Raw genomic sequence first — 23,995 nt, 5'->3', positions numbered from 1 at the left:
CTGCCTTCACTTTGTAGAGGCAGAATCTCTTCTGTTTTGAATCCACAATATAAAGTAAGACCAGTACGTGTAAGTTTTGTTACTGTTGTTGAAGTTGGTTCTCAGAATTGTGTCGGAATCCAGCCAATCCCTGCTTCCCATTGATGCAGCTCTGCTTTTTTTTCATTACGTTGGCTGCCATTTTAGCAACAGAACATTTATAGTATCTCCTAAAATACACTGAATTTACGCGCTGGCTAGAGCTGGACTTAGAAGGGTTTTGTTATTTTAAAAGATATCCCACGATCCTCAAACAGGAATAAATTTCATTGAAACACTAGAATTACAAATTTTATCTCAAAAAGTGAACTTCATTGTGTATCTATCTTTGGGTGGGTCATGCTCTTCCACTCATCCCCTCCATGTGGGAAGCTGCTGTGGTTCTCTGACCTCTCTGTGAGAAGGTCCTAGCGTCAGAGACTGGACAGCACAAACGTCTGAGCCAGCACATGCTTCTGCTTCTTCTGGATGACCGTGTCCAGACAGCTCGAGGAGGGGTACCATCCGCCAGACAGAGGTCCACTCCCGTCAGGGAGAATCACCCCGTTTTCAGTCAGCATTGCCAACGACCTAAGAATAAGGCGAGAACTTTGCTGGACTTTCTCACATCTAAGCCAACTTAGTTAAAAGGAAATCCCACAAGTTGTGTGAAATGAGTCATGATTCATTTGTTGATTCCTTAACAAAAAGCTGGAGCACATGGAAGTGCTATGGCTGGATGCACAGATGCACATCCAGGAAGATATGGTCCCTTCACGCCACCATGTGACATGAACATCATTGCTGAATGCTCTCCATCGTTATGTATTGAACCAGAGAGAAACTGAATCTTTCCCTTAAAAAAAAAAAAAATATATATATATATATATATATATATTACAGTGCAACATAAAACATTTCAAGGAAATCACGTTCGCAGAGGCTTAAGAAAAACAAGTGTCCCAACTTGGGGCTTACATATTTTACAATCATTCCATATTTAGAGATAATTAGGATTTTCTTCCAACTCAGATATGAGAAAATGTTGCTTTGCTCTTTTAACTCTAAGTTAAAAAACAGAAGTTTAGTGCGCTGGTCTCACCCTGCTCGCTCTCTCTTGTCCCCCCGCTCCCTCTTGGGCTCACGTTCTGCCCAGCCATGCCCTTCTCTCAAGAGGCACAAGTCATCTCCCCCAGCAAGTGGGCCCGGCCTGCGGGGGAGGGCGACATGCAGCTCCACCTTGTCCGGCTCTCGGAGCACACCACCACCTGGACCAAGGGGTATGCACGTGCCATGGGCTATGACCTGTACAGCACCTATGATTACATACTACCACCTATGGAGAAAGCCCTTGTGAAAACCGACATTCAGATAGCTCTTCCTTCTGGGTGCTATGGGAGAGAAGCTCCACATTCTGGTTTGGCTGCAAAATACTTCATAGATGTAGGGGCTGGTGTCATAGATGAAGATTACAGAGGAAATGTTGGTGTTCTACTGTTTAATTTTGGCGAAGTCTGAAGTCAAAAAGGGTGATGGAATTGCACAGCTCATTTGTGAATGGATTTTTTACCCAGAAATAGAAAAAGTTCAAGTTTTAGATGATGCTGAAAGGGGTTCAGGAGGTTTTGGTTCCACTGAAAATAATTAAAACTTTATGCCAAGAAAAGACATTTTAACTCTTGCATACGACTGATGTAAAGCTTTAAGGGAACTTCAGTAAATGGACTGAGAAAGCCTTTAAGGTGTCAAAATAACCATTATTAGAATGTAACGGGAAAACCTACTGAAATGTTACGTCAGTGCTGACTGAAGTGACCATACCCTTACATAAAGCAGCGCTTCACACACTTGATGCTCCATAAACGATGCGACATAATCCAACAAGACAGTGACACTTGGGAGGTACTGTCATCAGACTTCACCACGTGCTAGCGAGGACTTCGGAGAATGGCAGCAAATCACCACTAATCAACCCTCCTGTCCTTCTCAGCAGCCAGGTTCAGAGCTGGGAAGTAACTCACCACAAGCCACAGTGGTCGCCAGACAGGGTTCCTGGGTCAGAACCCGCACAGACGCGGTTGACAAGGGAACCCCAGGCCTCCTCTCCGGTCCCCTGAACCCACGTCCCCAGAGCGGATCCCCAGGGGCCACACAGGAAAACGGTGTGGGGACTGGAGTTCCCGGCCAGGTTCTGCATTCAGAGGAGAAAAGGCCTTTGTTTAAATGTCTCTGAACAGTAGAATAATTGCAAAAATGGTGTATTGGATAAATAGCAAATTCTCAGGGAAACTACAGAGAGGTAAGGGAAGATGAGCAGGTGAGGGGGCAGGATGCCTGGCTCAGGGGAACACGTTCGATCTGCCGCGATGCATGTTTTTATGGAACACGCTAATGACAATGGGAGAACATTTGGGAAGAAATACAAGCATGAAACAAAAAGCAAGAGTGAGACGTGAAAGATTACGTTAATCACGTATTTGGGTTTTAGAAGAAAGGTGGGTTTTTTTAAACCCCCCACTGAACCAAATGAGTTGTAACACGTAAACAGGCACTGTTCTGTTCAAAAAAATAAGACCCTCACTGTAACATTTACAATTCTACAAAAGACTCCATCAAATTCTGCCGAAGCATACCCAGTGGCTGGCATCTGAGGCTCTGGAAAGATAAAATCTGAAACTGCATACTGCCGTTTTATGTATTTTACTGCTAGGCCAGGATGCATTTAATGCACAAATGCCAGCAGGCCAGGATACAAAAATTTACTATGGATGTGCTTTAAGTTAATGTTGATTCCAACAGTTTACCATCCATCAACTATTCTGGTGCCAATTAGCACCTTAAACACCATGCGTAAATATTTGAAAAACATGTTAGCAATTAAAGGGAGGAAATATTCCACGTTAAAATCAGGAAGAGACTTTAGGTTAAATGCTAAAAGGTAACTACATTCTCAGAACATCAAGTTTCACAGCATAACACAAAACGCTATACGCACTCTAAACCAAAAATACAACACGTAGATCCTATTTAAAATTCAGTAAATGCCAATTATTATTTACTGCTTTCAAAACTAATAGGTCTTCTAACTGAATATGAGGTTTTAAACTTTGTGCGTCATTAACTTATACTCCATGTTAGTGATGAAGTGTTGACAAATGCTTTCAGTGAACTAAGAATGTGAAAAATTCTGAAAGGTAGCTTACGTTCTTTCTTTGTACTAACTTTTTAATGCTCGCCTTTTTTAAACAACAGGAAAAGTTAGAGTGCCTGGCACAGGGCTTAAAGTCAAGCTTTCTTCTTAAGTAATCTAAAAAGAAGAACATAAATTCTTCATCATTTAAAGATTTTACTTTCTAAGCAGAGTAATCCCCATAGTTAAAAAAAGAATTTTAATATAAACTGAAAGAAACTTAATATGCCAAGTTAATCAATGACAACTCAACAGCCTTTCCTAAGGAATCAGGATCCCACAGAATTGGGGCCATTTTTTAAGTATTGAGCTTTAAGACTGGGACAAAAAACTTTTAACAGTAGGAATTGATATATTTTTTATCAAGACTACACCAACTCTTTCATCTTTCACAATGAGAAAAATAGGCAAAATCATTAACTCATGGGGAAAACTCTAGAATACTAATAGTAAGATATTTCGATGGCATTGAGTAAAATATTTGAGGACCTATTAATGGGTTGAAACTGGATAAATAGATGCAGTCTTTTAAGAATAGTAATTCATAAAAAAAAAAAAAAAAGTAATTCAAATGCTAGCTTTCAAGACATGGACTGTGGTCCCGACCCATTCAAATAGAACGATGCTGCCACTGTTCTACTTGAAGAAAATGTTGGGAAGTTTCACTTATATTTTTAAAATTCAATTAGAAGACAAAATCTTGTATATTGCCTGTATGGGAAAATGATCTCCTAGAAAAAAAAAATAAGTCAAAATAACTGAGGAACAAAACAAAGTTATAGGATCAAAGAATAATGAATACTTCAAGTTTCGCTTTAACTATTAGAAAGCCTCGTACCAAATACATGCCTGAACGCTTATCTTGCATTATTATTTTACTATCCTTATTTGTTTCTAACATCGTCAAGATGTTTTAGCTTTTTTGTAATCATATGTATCTTATAAGGCCACTATGCCCAGATTCAGTGCCATCCCCCATTTTCTGAGAAACACCTCCACTCCCCCGCACACCTACCTTCCCACCACCCATCCAAAGGGGTGGGCGCCTGGTAAACACAGGCGTTCTGAGTGGTTCTACTTCAACCCCATGGCCACTGCCACCATCACTGCACCTACGCCCTCCCCTTCCAGCCACACGAATGAGATCAGAGGTGGACTTCTGATCCAAACTGGACCAACTGCACTATCTCCCCAAGGAACTTGCAAGTGGGACTGAAAGACTGCAAGAGGCTGGGACTATCGTAAGGCACATTTAGGGATGTGAGACAGACAAATTATAACATGGAAACAGAGGGGCAAAGAAAGCTGCTCTAGGGGAGGAAGAATAAAGCAGAATTCCAGAAGCAAGCAAGAAATCACGTCTTGAGAAGCGGGACTTCTGGTGTTCCTAATGCCGTTTTAGACCCTGTTCCTGTTCTTGTGCTAGTTGAGGTTATGCAGAACCCCTCTGGTACCATCCCAACTTCATTCTTCTTACGCTAACTTGACTTGATTATTGTTATGAGGAACATCAAGAAACTCAACTGAATACAGCCTCACATCCTATGTGCAATAAAGGTTTACCATGGGTAACTGTGCTACCACTCTTCAATCCCTCGGCTTAAGATCATTTAGATGAACAAAGTTAAAATGTCTGGGTTTTTCCTGTTCCAATCATGGACTTCAAGGGCGATAACTAAGCCTCCCCAACACACTCTTTCCCTTCTACTAACCCACAGCCCTTCACTTTTCTATGTCCCACCCGAAAATATCTAGACAAGGATATTTCTGGTTCACAGATTGTCTGTATTTTATACAAAAACTTTCTGAACACATACATGTACCTGACCCCATCCCACCAGCAGGCACGGGTGATAAAGGAAGGTATAATAATGGGTTTCACTTTCTCAGCCAGTAGCACAGCAATGCTCAGTGGACCCATTGGTTCACCCGGGACAAAGGAATATCAATCACCAAACAGCACCCTTTCCAAAGTAGGTCACTGTTATCACTAGAATGTGATTTTATCTCTGAGTACTTTGGGGAAGAATACAGATGAGAATTACTCAGCCTCTTGAAAAGTAGGAATTGTGCTTTATTCAACTTTATATCCTTGGCACCCAACACATCATGTAGTATATAGTACATGCATAGAAAATAATTACCAATCAGAATACCTAGAAAATACAAAAGGGATGATATAATTATTATTATTATCATCATCATTATTATTTTGCCAAGACTATTTCTCAATCAAAGAAAGATGCAGACAACTGTGGTATTACTGGCCGTATATAATAGATTTGGACAAAGTAAGACCTTTCAAACACACCTCCCTGTAGGGACACACTTCTCAGCTCCTACTTACTTACTGACACATGGGTTGCACATCTCTTTGCTTAAAAGTATGGCTCAAAAGTGAGTCATCATATCCTTCGTTGCTACAGTCCAAATGATCTATCACGGCCACATCAGAGGCGCATTTATGACTTGCTTATTCCAAAACCAATTTGAGTGCGTGCTGTTACAAAGTTTTTGGTAGTTATAGTTCTTAACAGAAATTCTGCTTCATTTTATCAGCCATATGGAATTATAGGCAAGAATCACATTGTAAACTATCATCATTGCCTTGATCTTTAGAACAACCGATAAAATACTTATCGTGCCTACAAACTCATTTCCTCAAAGTGTCAAGTCCTAAGTAACTTAGAAATGAGTCCTACCTTCTTTCTGACGGTCCCTTGACTCTATAATATGAAATCTGCAAGAGTGTAAAGCTACCTACTGCAAAGACAGCTTCCCTTCCACGATGTCCCCTCACCCCAAGTATACACACTTAGCTTTTATTCCAGTTACACGGAACCACGGATCAATTAAATGCTGCTTCCAAACCCACACATTTGCTATTCCTTCTCCCTGAGATAAACAACTCGTAAAGGATTAAAAGACTTTTTTTTTCAAAGTCTTAAGTTTTCTGGAGACCCGATGCCAAAGCACTCCCTCTTGTCATTCTTCTGTCCTTGGTCCACATGTCCTCTTAGTACTGGTGCCACACTCTGCCTTTTACTTCAGCTAATTGTGCACATCTTACCAGAGCTCAATCTGATTGATCTTACGGACAAAGTACTATTTTCAAATGATCTAAGATAAAAAGGCTTGTCGGCTAATTGGTACAAGCTTGTTATGGTTTTCTATAACCCATGGCTTAGGGGTCTTGCCCTCTTATCTGTAACTGCTAAGTACCCACGCATTTTTAGGCAAGTGTCATAAACTCTAGAGAATTAACCAGAGATGGTTTTTAAGCCCAATTTTATTTTAAACTGTAAGCGTCTGGAGCTTTCACAACACTTTCTAAAAGAAAAGTGAAACACTGAGTTGTAAATTCTACCTGAGTTGCAATAGTTACCAGTCAGAATAGACACATACCAATGAAAGAGAAAACAAGATTGCTACCTTTTTAACATCCCAGCAAGTCAGGATTCCTTAAAGTGAATGCCCACTGGTCAATGTCACAATTTCCCCTGTAAATCATTATTCCACAGTTTAATAAATAGACTTACTCACCAAACAGAAAGACACACAATGACTGGTGAAAAGGATGACTCCCAGGACAGCAGTATCATCTGACCTTACTTACTGGATGAGAACAGAAGTGATTATAACAACAAAAACGCACATGAGAGGCTTCTACCGCTTGTCAAAGTGAAGAAGAACACAGTGGGTATATTTAAGATGATCCTGGGAGCTGAACTGAGATCCTTCATGCTGTATAGAAACAGACATTTAAAATGAGCCCGTGAAGAGAGTTTTCTTATTTAACAAAATATCTTTTACAAAGTAAAGGATTTTAAAAGTTTGAATTAGAAGCTGACATAGGTCATGTGCCTTAATTACGTGCATCATAAAATCTAGTATGTCCTACTGAGTAATTCAAAATAGTGGTAAATGTTTGGCTTCCCAGGCAAAAGAAATTGCTTAATTTCTAAGACTTAAACATGAGAAACCATAACTAACCATGATCCGTGAAGAAGAAATCAGAGTCCAAAACAGAATTTGGGGAGATTTTTTATAGACCTTTAGAAGGCTGACTTTACTGTATCCTGAATATTTTCTCCATTTGCTTCTATACTGGGGTATTAGCATATAGCAATAATATTTCTCAAACCCAGAACAACTGTTGTTCAAATCTAGGCCATGCAGAAAAAGTTAATGATACCACAGATACTTATCAAAAGCAAATACTTTTATATATTTTAATTCTAATTCTAATGCTTAAAGAGTTTAAGGGGTTGTTACATGCATAGGACTTGATAATGAAGAAAGGACACAAGCCTAGTACAATGTCACAGAAAACCAAAACGATCTACTAAATGGAAATACATTCATTTTTTTGGTTTCCCCTCTGTAATGCATTTTTTAACATTTATCTTTTTAATCCATGAATCAGTGAGGACAATATTTTGCTATTTATGGGTACAAAACAGCCCTGTCCTAGGTATACCAGGGTATACTTAAGTATGTAACATCACAAGATATCGTAAATTTACTTTACTAGACAGTATAGCATAGTAGGATTAACCAGAGATATACTTCAATTAGAAAATCCTTTAAAATAACAAAGTCAATGAATATTTGACTGTACAGTTTATTCTGTCAAATATAAATGTTTGTCAGTGTATGTGTGTAAATTATACTGTCAGTCTCAACACAGCCGAGTGTTTTTGTAAGCTGCAAAACAATTAATAAGTAACTCTCTAAGGGGTGTACCAAAAATTTTCCAGAACATGCCAGATATCTGGTCAAAGATAAGGGATTAAAAAAATGTTTGATACATAGCTCTAGTATTAAAAACAATTCCTATGTTTGAAAGTCAGTGTCAACAGATGCAAGAACTTTATTTTAAAACTTCCAGGGAGACAAAGCCTTTCAAGAATGGGGCCAGTACCCTGCAATCTGGTTTGCGGGTGGGGGAGTGGTTAGGGAACGGCAGAAAGCACGCATGCCCAAGGAGTTCTTTTTACTCCTTTTTTTTTTTTTGAGACAATGGTATTAAATTTTAATCACGTTTTCATGAGTTCCAAAGGATAGCAAGGGCACAAAGTGTCAGCCCTCTTTGGATGTGTTGAGGCATTTGCAACAAACTCAAGCTTTTTCATGCAAAACAACAGAATTTGAGGTCACATTAGTCTCTATCCTTTCCCTCTGGGCATGTACTCAGGTTAGGACTCTCTCAAACCACTATTTGGGGTAAGGTTTTAAAGAAAAAAAAAAATTCTTGTGGTAAAAATAGGTGGCACTGCTTTTCAACATTAAGAGAGCAACAGCTGAGGTTCCAATCCTGTGACGGGGGCAGGGACCAGGAAATATTCTTGATTACTCCAAATTTCTGATGCAAATTACACTCTGTCTCCAATCTTGGGGACGGTGAGGTGGGAGGAGGAATGAGAACAAGATACCCCCTTTACCACCACCCCAAACATTTTGTGTTGCAGGAATTAAATTACTCCAGCCTTAATCTTCATTCACCGTGGCAATTACAAAGGTGAAATGACGGGAATCTTATCTTGCTAAAAGTTTACCAACTGCTTTGCATTTTTCCTCTAATTTCGCACCAGTGTCATCAGACTTCTCAGTTTCAATTTCCACTTATCCTTATCCAAAATCATATTCATTAAAACCAGGTACAGGGTGGAAGCCATGCTGAAATGTCATCCTCCCACCAGACAGCCTAGTAATCGGTGAAGCACACTTAGAACCACTGGTGGCGCTCACTGCATCTCTGCTCCGAGGACAGGCAGCCAGGACCACTTGCTTACTTTATAGGTCCATTTCGGTTTTCTATCTTCCAAGTTTCTTATCAGAAATTTTAAGGGAGGATTACCATTTAAGTTTTTTTTTTTAAGTCTATCATTTCTATAACTGTTAAAACCATTTTTCAAAACCAAGCAGAACGTAAACAATTTCAACCAAATGAATCACTGTTTAACTTAAACTAATGCATCTTTCTAGTTCCGTGAACACCAGTTAATTCTACTCTGTACTAACCATGACACTGCAATCATTCATCCTTCTAAATACAAGCATATTTTGTATCACCATTCTTTTAGTTACCCAGATTATAAACTTAATACTGTAATATGTTAAGGATAGACAACAATGACTCTTTGGGGGTTTTTAACATCTTGAAAACTAGAGTTTAAAATACGTGCTTTAGAATGAGTTGCTGGAGCCACAGGGCTCAACAGAAGCACTTACATATTACTCCATAAGATATTATGAGGCATTTCACAAATTCCACATCCAATTTCTATTTAATAAAACAGTCAATTCATTAGGAAAAATTGTGCTAATATGAGAATATCGAACACTGTGTCTTGTATACAGAATCCGTATATACATAAAAGTCATACCTGTCTTCAAAAATAAGGTAAATCGGCATTACAATAAGGTAAGATTAAGAGCATCATGTAATATCCTGATGCCCAAAAGGAATAAGAAATTGCATTTTATAATGGAAAGAGCTTAAACTTCAGAGGCCCATGTATCTGTCAGCTGATCCTCACCTTGGAGGATCCGTCATCTTGGACTATTGACCTTCTTTATCCATGAAAGAGGAAGTTAATAGTTTATAAGGAGAAACTATATATATAAAACAATTAATTCATCCTCTGGTAGGTAGGCTGCATACACCCAAATGTTAGCCTTTATATTCATACATAAATAAATGTTATTTATCTATTTAAAATATAAAAAGAAAGGCTACAATGTTAGTTACTCAATATCCTCTCCAAACTCCTTCGTCACTAACTGAACCCCAATTTTTTCAGTATCTGTTTCTGATTGGCTATGTGACTTCTTGTCATTTCATTTCATTTTCAGGATTTGCGTGGGGAAGAACAAGGAACTCAAATTCTAGCCCACAGGTCAGCAGATCAAGTCTTCCCAGGACTTTGGGGATGGATTTTGAACTCATGTTGCTGGAATGTGTGGGATGGAGCCACTACAGTTCTTTTGTGATTCTGGGGAGAACCAGCCTAGACGTTGAGGATGGCAGAACAGAAAGAGCTGGGCCCCTCATAACATTATTGAGTTACATAACTAACAAAACCTCACACGCTATTTTAGGATATGTGATTGTGCAAAGTACAGATTCTCTATTGTTTCACTCTCTCCTGAGTGGCTTTTCTATTATATGCATATAGGTTGAGTAGATATTTGGGATGCTCATGTCCTGTGAGAATATATAAACACATTTTATTATCTCAGTCTATAATTGCAAGCCATTAATATGATAATTTTTCATTTATTGATGGAATAAAAATAACCAACACTTCTCACTGTAATTCATTTATTTCTTACAACAAGGTTATGAGGTAGGTACATCTCTTATCCTCAATTTAGAGACAGGTCAACTGAGGTCCAGAAAAGCCAAGTAAGTAACTTGTCTAAATGCACAGAACTATTAACTTGACGAGCCAGAATTAAGTTCTGGAAACTGGCTCTCCAGCCCACTCAGTATTGTTAAGCAATACTGTCTGTCAAATGAATAGCATTAAAATAAATTTAGACCATTAGTGATATTAATTGCTGGCCAGAAACCCAAGATAATTTATTGTCCAATTATACCCAATTATGAGAGCTAGTTTAATTACATCAAGACAGTTCTTCATCTGGTCACTATTGAAGACCATATGGCCAGATAGAAGACATAACATTGAAAGATTTAATCCCGTTTTTCTTAACTCAATAAACAACTTGCTCTTTAACAACTTCTGTGTTGTAATTAGTTTATTTTCGATTCTTAAAATCTGAGTTTTTAGAAAGTGATTTTGATGCCGAGTACACCTGGGAACCTCTGCCTCAGGTAATTATGGATGAACTTCACTTTCAAACACGAAAGGACAATGGTCCCTTTCTTTAAGTGTGTAAGCTCACAACACTAATTAGATCACCCGGTTTGGTGTGGGGAGACAAACTTTGAAAAATGCAGGATTCAAATTATCATGATAATTGGCTTTTCCTAACTTGTCCCATTTTCTAAATGGCAAAAAATGAAAGTCATGATTCAACTATTTTTCCACTTTATCAAAAGGAAAATACCAACCTTGATTTTTCAATGATTAAACAAAGTCCAATGAACTGACCGTTGACAATCCAACATCGATCCTGGTGTCACCCCAAGGATAAAGCAGGGAGGGAGCTCTTCTTACTATGGGGGTGGGGGTGTGGATTTCAAGGCTCAGTCAACAACCCCCTGCCGTGTGGGTAAGGAACAATGCCCAGCCCTGTCAATGCCAGAGCGCAGGATGAAATTTTCTACTTTGCAGAAAGTTTTGAACTATTTTTTTTCAGAGATTGACAGATAGCGCTGTGCATTCTTGAAATGACGTGAACATAACATGAAGCGCCCCTGAGGGACATTTCTATACAGGTCGTTATAAGCATCTACAAAGAGGCTTAATCTTATAACAAAACACAGATTGCGACTAATTCCACAGATTAAAATCCTTAAAAACCAGGTCAGGGTCATGATTTGGCCCTTCTGACAGGCAAGTGCAAAGATATCCTGGGGGAAACAAGGTGTAGACTCAGGGGGGTAACGAGTAAAATGTAGGGTAAATACATTATTCAGGAAATGCAGTGAGAACATCTGACCCAAAATGGTAGAGCACGTGGGGCAGGATGGATAATAATGCAAAATTTACTTGTGTTATATAAAAACAAAGAAAAAAACAGGCTTTAAACATGAGTTATGTGCTTTCTTTTTCTTACGTGCGTTTTTGCTTTTGCAATGGAAAATATCATGTAGAAGTCCCACAGTAGTTCATTTACAGTGTTCTATCTAGATATTAATTAACCACATTAATCCAAGAGTTTTTGCAATTGGTACGTCCATTCCTACATCAGGTCAAACACACACGATGCTGATCTGACGGCTGTAAAGCCAATATTGCTTTAAGACAAGAACATGTCTTTAAATGTTATTATTAAAACTCTTTTTTGTACTATTTTAAGGGGTAAACTTTTTTTTTTTTAATTCTAGAAATGTTCAGATACTTTCCGGATGCTTTTTTAAAGTGTATTTTAGGATAAAATTTAACTTCTCTATTTATAGTCACTTCCTCCGTAAAGACTTGGAAATAAAGAGCACTATAGACTAGTTAAGGAAGATTGCTACACAGGAAACTAACAGGAAATGCAATTTATAGCTGTTAGTACAGTGAACCACGCAAAGAAAACAAGAGGTTAATGAGGTCTTGTGGATCCAACCTTCCCTGAAAACAGGATTGCTAGTTAATGTGCAACAGAGAAAAAAGATATTCAACAGAGTGTGAATATCAGTGTAAGTACTCTTGTTACACCATGAACTGATTTAGTATGTGTTCTGAAAATGAAGTACTAATCTACTAAAAAAATTCAAAAAACAATGTCAATACAGACAAGCACTCGTTTTAAAAATAGTGGTAAAGAATTGAGACCATTTTAAATTAAAATAGTAACTAAATATGGGTGTGTACATATGCAGGAATGTTTGCTTGGGTGTAACGAGTACTATGAAAATTTAAATCACCAAATCATTTCTGGAACAGTTTTAAACCTTAAGAAGACTGTGTCCTTTGACATTTTCTTTTTACACTGATTTGACTTAACATTAAACAACTGGTCTGGTCAGAATTTCAAACATTCAGAGGCTAAATTCATCCACGGAGTACTACTTCGAATCGTTCATTAACACAAATACACAGAGATGCAAACATCAGTTATGTACTTTGACAATTTAATCTAATTTTAAAACTTCCAGTGGCTTTTAAAGTAGTAAGAGCATTATTCGTTTAAACAATAAGATAAAACACAGGAAGAGCAGAAACCAGCAGTTACAGCTGGACACTAAGCCATCAATATTTTACCAAGAAGCCTTGCACAATAGACTTGACATTTCCAGATTTATGCTCCAGCCATCTGTCCTCAGATGGTGTGATATGTGTCATTGTTGAGGGGACAGCTAGCAAGCACGATTAGTTTACTGCAGAGTATAATCGAGTTCTGCCTGTCGGAGAATTACGGATAGGTGGGCTAAGAGGGAGGGAAACCAACTGTCTTCCATTCACTCTGCGCTTCTCTTCCTGTGGAGCCATCAAAGAGACACCGTCCCTCAGCCGTCCCTTCCAGGCTCCATCGGTCACCACCAGGACCAACCTTCCAGTTTGTTATCGATGCTTCCTACTGAATAGAGGAGTTTCAGGAACTACCTTCCAAAAAAACCTGCATTTTATCCTGGCTGGGACTATCACTGGACAGAAAAGTGAAATCAAAATTCACCCAGCTGAAGTTGGTATTACAGATGTGAATGACCTCCTCCACCACGATGATCACACTTTTTTTATAGTCAACCACTGTTGTAGGAATCTTGTCATTCATTATTGGCAAAAGAGACACCTATGAAGAAGCTTTAATTCATTATGATTTTAAATACTTTTGTTATGAATCAAAACCTTGTTCAATTTGAAAGTGTCTATACAATAAAAAAGAAAACTTGTTTCTCTGATAATTACACCGGAAAACATAAATCATATTTTTAAAATTTTAAAGAAATAAATAAAGGGGATTTTATTTTTCAAAAAGCCTTTGATGTTTTCATAAATAATAAAACTCTGAGGTCTAAGAATAAGAATAATAACATGATAATTAATAATATAATAACAGAGACATACAGCTAAGGGGTAGCAGAGCCAAGGGTAACCCACTCTGTTCTTCTCAGATGCAGCAATTTGCAAGTTAAAGAACAGAGACACTGGAGTCAGACACTAAAATCCTGTTCCAGAACCTGCTTGCTGTTTGACTTTGGGCAATTAACCTCTCTGAACTTCAATTCCCTCAGCTGTAGGAAGGATGCACTCAAATGTCAATTGCCCAATTCCCTTCCGAACTTTTATTTCTAATGGTGTTGCATATGAAATACTTCAACTGACACAGGCAATTACATTTACAGTGTGTCCTATTACCTCCAGATAAAAACGTTAGTAAAACCTTCCAAAAACAAAGAATCATTCCTTAGTATGATTAATAATTAACAGGTATTAATATTCAAAGCTAAACTCATCATACTACTTTTCATACTATCTAAAAATATATGAAAACTTTTTAAATGGCAGATAAACGGTATTCTGTAAATAATCATCTAAGGTATAACCAAATCATTCCCAGAGCTCTTCCGAGCAAACAAAGACAGTAACACAACATTAGCCAAGTGCAAAATAAGAAAAGCTTTACTGCCTTAAGTTTTAAACATCAGCATATGGAAACTATAGAGAAACTGGAAAATCCTTTTACAGAAGAATGGGGTTGGGGGGAGCTGATCTTACTACCACAAGAAAACTCACACAGATGTTTAATTTAGTTTTGATTTTCAAATCATGAGGGGGAAACTGACTCAAAATAAATATGCAATGCTATATAATACTGCATTATAAGTGACAGTAATTTTTTAACAAGTCACCATCACTAAATGCTACCGAAACTTTTAGAAAAATTATATTAGAAAAAATGGTGAAATTAAGTTCATCCATACCTGAATGAATGAGGATTAACTGACCATTGATTAAACAAGCCTTTCCTTTCTACTAGAAACAATAGGTGAGATTATAAATATTTTCCATACCATTATTAAAGGTTTTACATCTTGCTAAAATAAAAATAGGAACAGGTGATTCCAGTGCCACCAATACATATTTTTACTTTCCTCAAGCAGACACAAAAAATAGTCTCAGATGAAATTTTCTAAAAATAGAAAAACAACACACATGTATCTAATCCTTTAAGAATCTTCATACTTGAATTCCAAAAGTTGCTTCCTCTCCCAGTTTTAGCCAAAACTCTCAAAAATATACTCAAAATTTTACCTGTTGTTTGAGTTATTTTATAAACAACTCTGTTGGTTTACCACAGTGCTTAGCAATGTTCTCCCTCTCAGTGGTGAAGATGGGCTACAAAGGACTATTCAGGAAAAATTAAGATGTGAGGGACTGCTTTTGTTTCCACCCAAAACTCCAATCGGTTATTAAGTTCCAAACTGTGACAGGGGCATAGTAACTTATTCTTACAGCTAGATGAATGTGAATTAAAATTAGCACCTCTCTTTAGATGGTAAAACGTTCAATTCTGGGATTCTATAAAAGGTAGCACAGAAGTAGGTTTTAATTTTTTTATCCTCACGCCTCAGTGAGCAAACTGAGTTGGCAAAGCTCGGCTGCCACGTGGGACCCAGGAGTCGTTGGCTTTTAGATTAATTATGATGATGATGTGAACAGCTAACATTAATACTGCACTCAGTATAGGCTAAGCATTGCTCCAAGCCTGTTACGTATACATTTCATTTGGTCTTTATAACCCTGCGAGGTAGCATTAACATTATAAATCAGCTACTATAAAACATAAACAGTCACAAGGCTTCCTCTTCAGCAAAAGGTAGCAAAACTAGCAATAATTTTAAATGACAAAAGCAAGAACCCTATATATTTGGGAAATAAAGTAAATGACACACCGAAGAATAATAAACCAAAAGAATAGATGGAATGGAAACTTTTGTTGGAGAAAGCAATGACTGATTCAACTAAGAATGCTAATGTCCTTAGCAAAATTGAACCATCAGTTCAACTTTTTGGAACACTGGGCTGTGAAATTACTCTCTTGTTTAATGTACGAATTCATATTTGGACCAATTTGATGTGCATCACTGGTATAAAGTTAGCTCCTTAGGTAAACAACAATATTTGTTGTTTTTTTTAAGTTCGCTAACAGGAAAAATAATACAGGACTCCATATTTAGTGAGAGAATGCAAACAATACTATTATGCTTTATCTAGTAAGAATATCTGGCCTTGCATTACCAACGCAGCGAGAATTTGCACAAAGAAAACACAGTTCTCAAACTGATACATATGAGTGTATGAACTATGGATTATGAAAGCAAGCAACTGTTAACTCTGAATACCATCTACAATTTTTTTGGATTATCTTGAAAATATTATTGATGCTCTAAGTAAGAAAAGGGTTTTGTTTTACTTACAAAACTAATTGATCCAGGGATTTTCCCAAGTAAGAAGGTAATTTGAAAAAAAATGCAATAATATGAGTTGAGATGAACTGAGTTGTGGCTGAGTTCATCTCAGCCTAACCAGCATCGCATTCGTGGCTTTGCTGCTCTCTGCTTCTCCTCTCCTACACAAGAACTCATAAATGATTTTTTTCTTTAAAAAAAAAAGATAAATAAAATATAACTACTAGATGTGGTAGTAAAAGTAAATGATAGTGAAGCTGTCTAATCTAATGATGCAAAGTGATATAAAATTTATTTTGGTGGTAGCATTTTTTTATTAATGATTTATTTTATATCCTATTTCTATACTAAAGGCAGCACTTAATGTTTTCTGTCCTATTTAAGATATTTTGTGAGGCTCATTATATCACACACTGGTATTACAATTTTTGGAGATTTAAAACAGTCTCTGCAGTTAACATCAAGAATTTCAAGGATCTATTATAGTTGTGGCTTAGAAGGATTTCACAGCATCAGCTTCTGTGTAGTTTCTGGATTGAATTTGCTTAGAGCATCCACTTTTCATGAAACACTATCAAGAAGTATAAGTTTAACAAGGAGTTTCCAAGAGGTCTTTTGACGTTATGAAGCCATTTGTTTTCCAGTTAGGTAAGGCTTGAACATTGACATTTTGGATTAATATTTTTATAAGTAACTTCCTTTGTATTTGCAATTTTATCCTGATAAGTCAAATTAGCATATAATACATCTTATAAATGTTAACATTATAGAGTAATATAATATCCTTTAAGAATGTGAAAGCTTTCTTTTCCACTAAATCAGAATCTGCAAAGAAAGAGCAAGACAAGGAATAAGCACTGCTTTTTCAAGCTCTGCAGGTGATTTTTATGTGTCGTCTTGAATAAATGAGTCAGTTTTAAAGATGTTTGGGAGTTTCCTGGTGGCCTAATGGTTAGGATTCAGGGCTTTCACTGCCATGGCCCAGGTTCAATCTCTGGTCAGGGAACTGAGATCCCATAGGTCGCATGGCGTGGCCAAAATACATATATATTTTATATACATATAAAAATAAAAAAATAAAAACGTTGTTTGACAAGAGGGTAAAAGATAGGGCCTCCCCAAATCTCAATGCGTTCGTTTCAATGGGAGTCCAGGGTAAAACACATTAATGACAAAAGACTATGCCTGAAACACATAGGCTGGCTTAGGTGCTACAGAGGAGAGGGCTACAGATCCAGAACAAAGCAGTGCCCTTTGCTTGTCTCCGGCCCCTCTTCCTACCCCAAGTCTACCTATCCTGACCTCAGAGAGGTGGTTGGTTGCTTTGTCTAACTTTCTCTCATCTGCTCTGTACCTCTTTCAGCTTTTAAGAGCTCATAATAGCCAAATCAGAAAAAATCTTTAAAAATGAATTCAAGTCAAATGAAATCAACCACAGAAACACATTGCATTTATGACTTTACATTTTAGGGCAAGAAATTTTTGAAGACGACTATCTGACCAGAGGGGTGGAGGAAAGAAACAAAAAAACGACAAAAGCATTTTTGGACCATATGAAATGAGAGGTAACCGGCTGGTGACTGGTTTTCCTTTCAGCCTTCATCTCACCCCAATTTCATGTTTCACTCCCTGACTGCACTCATCAGAACTCTATTGAAGGAGACGGCTGTGCAAATTTATTGAAAACCAAAGAAATCACTACAGAAACAGTCTCCAAAACCCAAGGAGAATCCTGTAAGCTGACCAGTGTCAAGATCTGAATACTAACACGTACAAATCCAAATGTAGACACCTCCATGATCATTTTAGTTACAGTGCAATGAGTCACCGTGTAGTTTCTCTGCATCCAACGCATAAAAAGGAAAGGGAATCTGGTTTTCAACATCATACTCCCTCTAAAACAACTTGCAATCAATTAATGTTGTCAGCAGTAAAACTCAATTTTCTCCCCTGCGTGCAGAGGTGAACACACAGGACAGATTGGTAATTCCCGTTGAGAGTGTGGCTAAGTGTTTCTAAGCAACCTTGCTCCATCATCTTCCCTGACAAAAACAAGGGAAAGAGTCTGAGCTGAGGGCTGATGGAGCTCTGAATACTAATGCCAGGAGGGGAGCTTCCTTACTGACTTTGGGGAGAGAAACACAGGAGCAGCTGCTAGCTGTAAATAAATTCTAATTAAAATGGTGTGCAGCTCCTACAGCTGAACCCAAGCCCACTGATGAGGCTCCCTCTGCAACTGTCCAGCCATGTGAGCTGGGCTCGTTCATATACCTGTATATTTAGTTTAACAAATGATTTGTGTGTGTTTTCTGAAAATTACTTGGAGGGAAAACCTTCCAAACATGTCCATTTATTTGCTGTGGAATTTGTTTAATCCTCTTAGGAACATTTAGACTGACAACATTCTTAAATTAGCATCTTTGCCCAAGAGATCTTTCCAGTCACATGCACGGAACTATATGACAACCCAGAAGCAAAATTTAAAACGTTTCAAACCGCTGGCCATGGTGGTAACACCACAAAGCACAGCAGAACGAATCCAATTTGAATGAGAATCAAGCATGCTTTTCTCCTCACACCCTTTTCCTCCTCTGCACAAATCCATCACTCTCTGTTGCTCTTGTATCATCCCCTGCCTATAAAATGGGAATGAGAAATAACTTTTTCCAATAAAAATGCCATAGAACTAGAATAAACTTTTTAAAACTGTAACACCTCCTCAGAATACCTTAACTACTACTCAGTAAAAATATCACAGAAAGTTTTTGAAAATTTGAAAAAAAAATTTTTTAAGGAAATTTTAAAGGAAAATAATTTTTAACTGAATCGTATTCTGGGCACACTGAAAAGGTTCTATTCAGAGGACTTCTACAGTTTTCTTTTTTAAATAAATAACCTATAAAAAGACACCCAATATTCATTAGTAAATCTTTATTTCTTATTTTTAAAATTCTTAAGACATGCCATTTTTCTTAAATCAAATGAGAAGGTATTCCTGTGGCAATGAACAATAAAATTACCAAAGAAGACATTATAAAATGGCAAAAGCAACTCACATTTTGCCAAGTGCTATGCTAGCGATTCACAATTATCATCTCACTTTAAGCTGACAGCCCTGAAGTGAGTTCTATTAATCAGCCCGTTTAACATATGAAGAAACGAAGGCTCTGGGTGGTCACATGTTAAGTACTAGGTGAAGCCAGGATTCAAACCCAGGTTCTCTGTCTACACAGGCTGTGCCCTTACCAATTCACACTCATATTTCCAACTTCTCAAACGCACTCAACCCCTGAGGTAATGTACATGCCTTACGTTTCTAAGAGTATTAGGATGTACCCAAGTACACGTACTAATCAGACTTTTATGTGGGCAAAATTTTTATTTTCCAATTTTTCTGAATCAGTTCAGGCTGAATTCCTATCAGTTATGAGGGGAAGTACTGAGGTAAGGGGAGGAGGGAAGATATGCCAGACATATACAATGCCAAGAGATCTGCTTAATCAAGAAAGCGAAGTATTAAATAAACCACTTTAGCAACATCCTTTTCAGTAAACCCTGGTGTCTAAGTATTATCTCAAATGAGGGTGAGCCCACCTGCAACTCTGCCTTCCTGCCACTCACCCTGGATGACCTTGGTTTCCTCACCTGTGAGACAGGTGTTCTCCCAGGAAACTTTTGGAGAGACTAAGCGAAAGAGGCTAGTTCACTTCCAGAGAGTAGGCACTAAATAAATAATACCTACCATTTTCACTGAAGAAAATAATTTTAAATCTCCGACTAAACATGAGAGATTAAGCGAAAGAGGCTAGTTCACTGCCAGACAGTAGGCACTAAATAAATAATACCTACCATTTTCACTGAAGAAAATAATTTTAAATCTCTGACTAAACATGCCTGATAGAATCTCAAAAAGCACTTTAATCTGCTTGCTAAAAATTGCAAAATGAGATTTCTCTTTTAAAGGCTGTATCTATTCCCCACACTTTTTACTAACTCTGGCTGTTATCCTTAAAATTTATTCCAAAAACCTAGAATCTCCACTATTTAAATTCTTTAAGCTTGAAATCCTGATCAAACTTGGGCACATAAAGATTTACACCGTAATTCACATTGTAAACAAAGACTACAGACACGGTGTGCTCAGGACAGGCACCTAACTTCAGAACAACACTAGCTGCCAATCAAGTGAGACTCACTATTTGAATACAAATCAAGTTGAATGTCATCAAGGAGGCTGACAGACTGTTTGCCCCATGAGATGACTCCTTAACTGACTTATGTGATCCAACACATTTATCGTTTAATTTCTAACAGAAAATGTAGAATGTGGTTAGGGCTCGAAAGTAACATTTTTGTTTCAACTTCTTTTTTCCCCACAAAATATAGGTATCATTAAAAAAACAATAAGCTGGGCCTCCCTGGTGGCGCAGTGGTTGAGAGTCCGCCTGCCGATGCAGGGGATACGGGTTCGTGCCCCGGTCTGGGAGGATCCCATATGCCGCGGAGCGGCTGGGCCCGTGAGCCATGGCCGCTGGGCCTGCGCATCCGGAGCCTGTGCTCCGCAACGGGAGAGGCCACAACAGTGAGAGGCCCGCATACCGCAAAAAGAAAAAAAAAAAACAATAAGCTTACCTACTTGAACTCATAAATATTCAAATATCAAACACTTCTTGACTTAAATTCCTTTCAAAAAGCTAATAATTATTACATTTCTTAAATACAGCATCTTTAAATATAAATTAACACGTATTTGGGATTCTTGGGAAAATATGTTCTAGAAAAATTTTTAGCTAATTTTTTTTTTTTTTTTTTTTTTGCAGTAAGCGGGCCTCTCACTGCCACGGCCTCTCCCACTGCGGAGCGCAGGCTCCGGACGCGCAGGCCCAGCGGCCATGGCTCACGGGCCCAGCCGCTCCGCAGCACGTGGGATCCCCCCGGACCGGGGCACGAACCCGTGTCCCCTGCATTGGCAGGCGGACCCCCAACCACTGTGTCACCAGGGAAGCCCCTCAGCTAATTCTTAAAGAAACCACTGCACAGAGTTTCAGAATTTCAGAAGTGGAAGAGAATAATATTGTAACTCAAGCTCTTGTTTTAAATGTGGGAATACTGAGGCCTCAAAAGATACACATCAATTTGCCTAAATGCATATGTTGTCCCTCAACAGGAACTCTAAAACTAAGATCCAGGTCTTTGAGAAACCAGGACTTGCTCTGCTGGTATAGAGCTGAACCTGATGAAAATGGATTGTGGGAAAGAACCAGAATGCTGGGGGCCTGGAAGAGGCAGCATTAGAAAGGAGGGATTTCAGCTGGTTATGGATGAGAAAGAGAATCTCACAATCACGATAGTACAGGCAATTCCTCAAGTGCCTAAAAACTACTATTTAACACGCCTCACCCTGAAAGACGCATGAGTTGATTCATAGGCTACCTAGAAGGCATTCTTTGTCACAAAGCGAGCCTTTTCCCCATTAGCTCTACAACGAAAGGAACAGAAAAAGAAAGCTGATATTAACTATTTAAAAATTTACACCAAGAACCAAGGGATTCCCCAGTAGAAATATAAAGACTTGCTGGAAGTTACGTGAATTTATTGCCAATTCAGTTGTCTTAAAAGTTGTGTTATAAAATATATTGTCCTTTGCTGTTCCAAATCACATTTGAAAGAAATAATAACTTTCTTAAGAGTGTTTCTGGAATTTTCTTCTATTCTCGAAAGCCAAATCTCAGACCCTTAAAGGCATGGTGGGCTGGCATTTTGCCCATTGTTCTCTAGGCACTTTTTTGTTCCTTTAAAGAATCAGGGGGTGAGGGGGTATCACACAGAAAGCTATTGCAGCATCAAGCTGCTGACATTTCCTCCTGAAGCCTTGGGAAATAATGTCCAAAGTAGAAGCAGTACAAAAATCTAGCGTGAGGGTTACTAGTGAGAAAGTGACTTGTGAGAACAAATATGCTCGCCAACGTCCTTCTGGAGCCCCTAGTTTAAGCGAATCAGGTGATTGTCCTAATACTCCACATGCACCTCTACATGAAAGGGAAACCAGGAGCCCTTCTTCCCTTCTTTCTGATGCATGGAATGTGGACCTGATGGTTGAAGCTCTGGCAGGCACTCTGGACCAGGAGGTTGATGGGCTGAGGATAACACTGAAGTGAGTCAGGCATCTGCTTCTCTGACCCTGCGGGTATCATACCAACCAGGCCTGGGATGCAGATGCTTGACTTCTTTATGTAAGAGGGAAATAAACTTTTAGCATGTTTAAGCCACTGCTGTTATCTGGGGAATTGGGGTTTGTATACGGCCATGCTTAATCCTAACTAATAAAGTCAAAGATTCACGAAAAAGTATTTACCAGATATTTAGTAAATATAAAAAGAATGACACAGAGATCTCAGTTTTTGTTTTACTGCTATGAAATGTAAACCGAGTTTAAGCGAATGCCATTAAGTGAATGTCTTAAACAAGACACTGAGGAGAGAAAACAAAGTTGACTTTGCAGAACAGACACCCAAAGCATCCTCCTCTGCAGACAGCAGCAAAGCCCTACTCCACCACCGAGTTCGGAGACACGCATGCTCCCTGCTCTCCTTGTCTTTGGGTTGTGTTTTGTCTTAAACCTTTGGAAAAAGAAGTGAGGTTGCGGGTGAAACCATTTCAGGGGTAGTTCCTATCATCCAGGTTCCCTGCTTCTTCCTTTCCTCCGTCTCCTTGAATGCCCTGCCACACAGTTAATCAGGCCAGCCTTCTAAATTGAGGAAATGGAGCCCAATCAATCTGCTTCTAGGCAGAGTTAAGAAATAGACAGTAAAAAACACAATTAGGAAATCTTATCTTCCAGAGGTCATTGCACAGATGAAATATGAGAATATATGTGAATCCCCTTTGTAAACACTAAAGTACAATACAAATGATATTACTATTGATTCTATGTTAAACTCATCAAGAAAGGAAAAAAGAACATTTTCCCTAGGAGAAGGAGAATGTGCTTTGCAATTTTCTATCACTTTAATACTTCAAAAGTTTCTATAACATTGATTTTTCTAAAATCAGTGCAAATGAGGGACTAATTTTAATTCCTTTCTCTCCACCAGTTTAACATATATCAATAATGCTACCATTTCCAGGTATTTTATTTACCAGAGCCTTTGGTATACATGAATCATACATTATGCCAAATCCTTAGGATCCTTAACTCAGGTTAGAAAACCTATGCTTGATACATGAATTTGAAGACACGAAGATGCCTGGCAGGTCCTACTGACTTCAAGCTATTATTTTTCAAACTATTGTTTCTTCCTGGTCCAAAGCAGACATGCATTTGTTGCTGTGAGGCTTTTTAAGTCAAAAGGGCAACCCATCATGACTGCCTTAGAGACAGAAATCTTCTCCTCCTCCTTGTCCATATACACATAATATTCCTACTTTATCCTAACATGAAGAATGACTACTGATGTTACTTCAGAAAATCTAATGCAAACATTCTCTAGTCTAGTAAGGAGGAGAAAGCTGTGTGCTTAAAGACCCACGCACTGTGTATAACACACTTGGTAAGGTGCTGCAACTTTTCGAAGCTAAAGCCTAAGCGTGTAAAATAGGAACAACGTTATGGTGAAGGGCATTCAGAGGCTAGCTCCTTGGTCCCACTTCATCTTTCTCAAGCAGCAGAGTGCAGTACCTTGAGAAAGACAGCAACATGGTACCCAACTCATCAAAAAGTTGAGTATCCCAATAATTCATAGTAAAACAAA

At 38.2% G+C, this 23,995-nt stretch overlaps 1 protein-coding gene and 1 pseudogene across 14 annotated transcripts in view; one reads left to right on the top strand and one right to left on the bottom strand.

Annotated features, from left to right (window-relative positions):
- Positions 1-23,995, bottom strand: part of PARD3 (par-3 family cell polarity regulator) — a 634,482-nt gene that overhangs the window by 419,793 nt on the left and 190,694 nt on the right. The gene's annotated exons all lie outside the window — the stretch shown is intronic.
- LOC132487692 (deoxyuridine 5'-triphosphate nucleotidohydrolase, mitochondrial-like) lies at positions 1,177-1,666 on the top strand (annotated as a pseudogene).

This window comes from Mesoplodon densirostris, chromosome 4 (assembly GCF_025265405.1).
Source record: "Mesoplodon densirostris isolate mMesDen1 chromosome 4, mMesDen1 primary haplotype, whole genome shotgun sequence".
In the NCBI taxonomy this organism is placed as follows: domain Eukaryota; kingdom Metazoa; phylum Chordata; class Mammalia; order Artiodactyla; family Ziphiidae; genus Mesoplodon; species Mesoplodon densirostris.
Note: the sequence above shows the minus strand (reverse complement) of the source record. Positions and strands in the feature narration are given on the sequence as shown.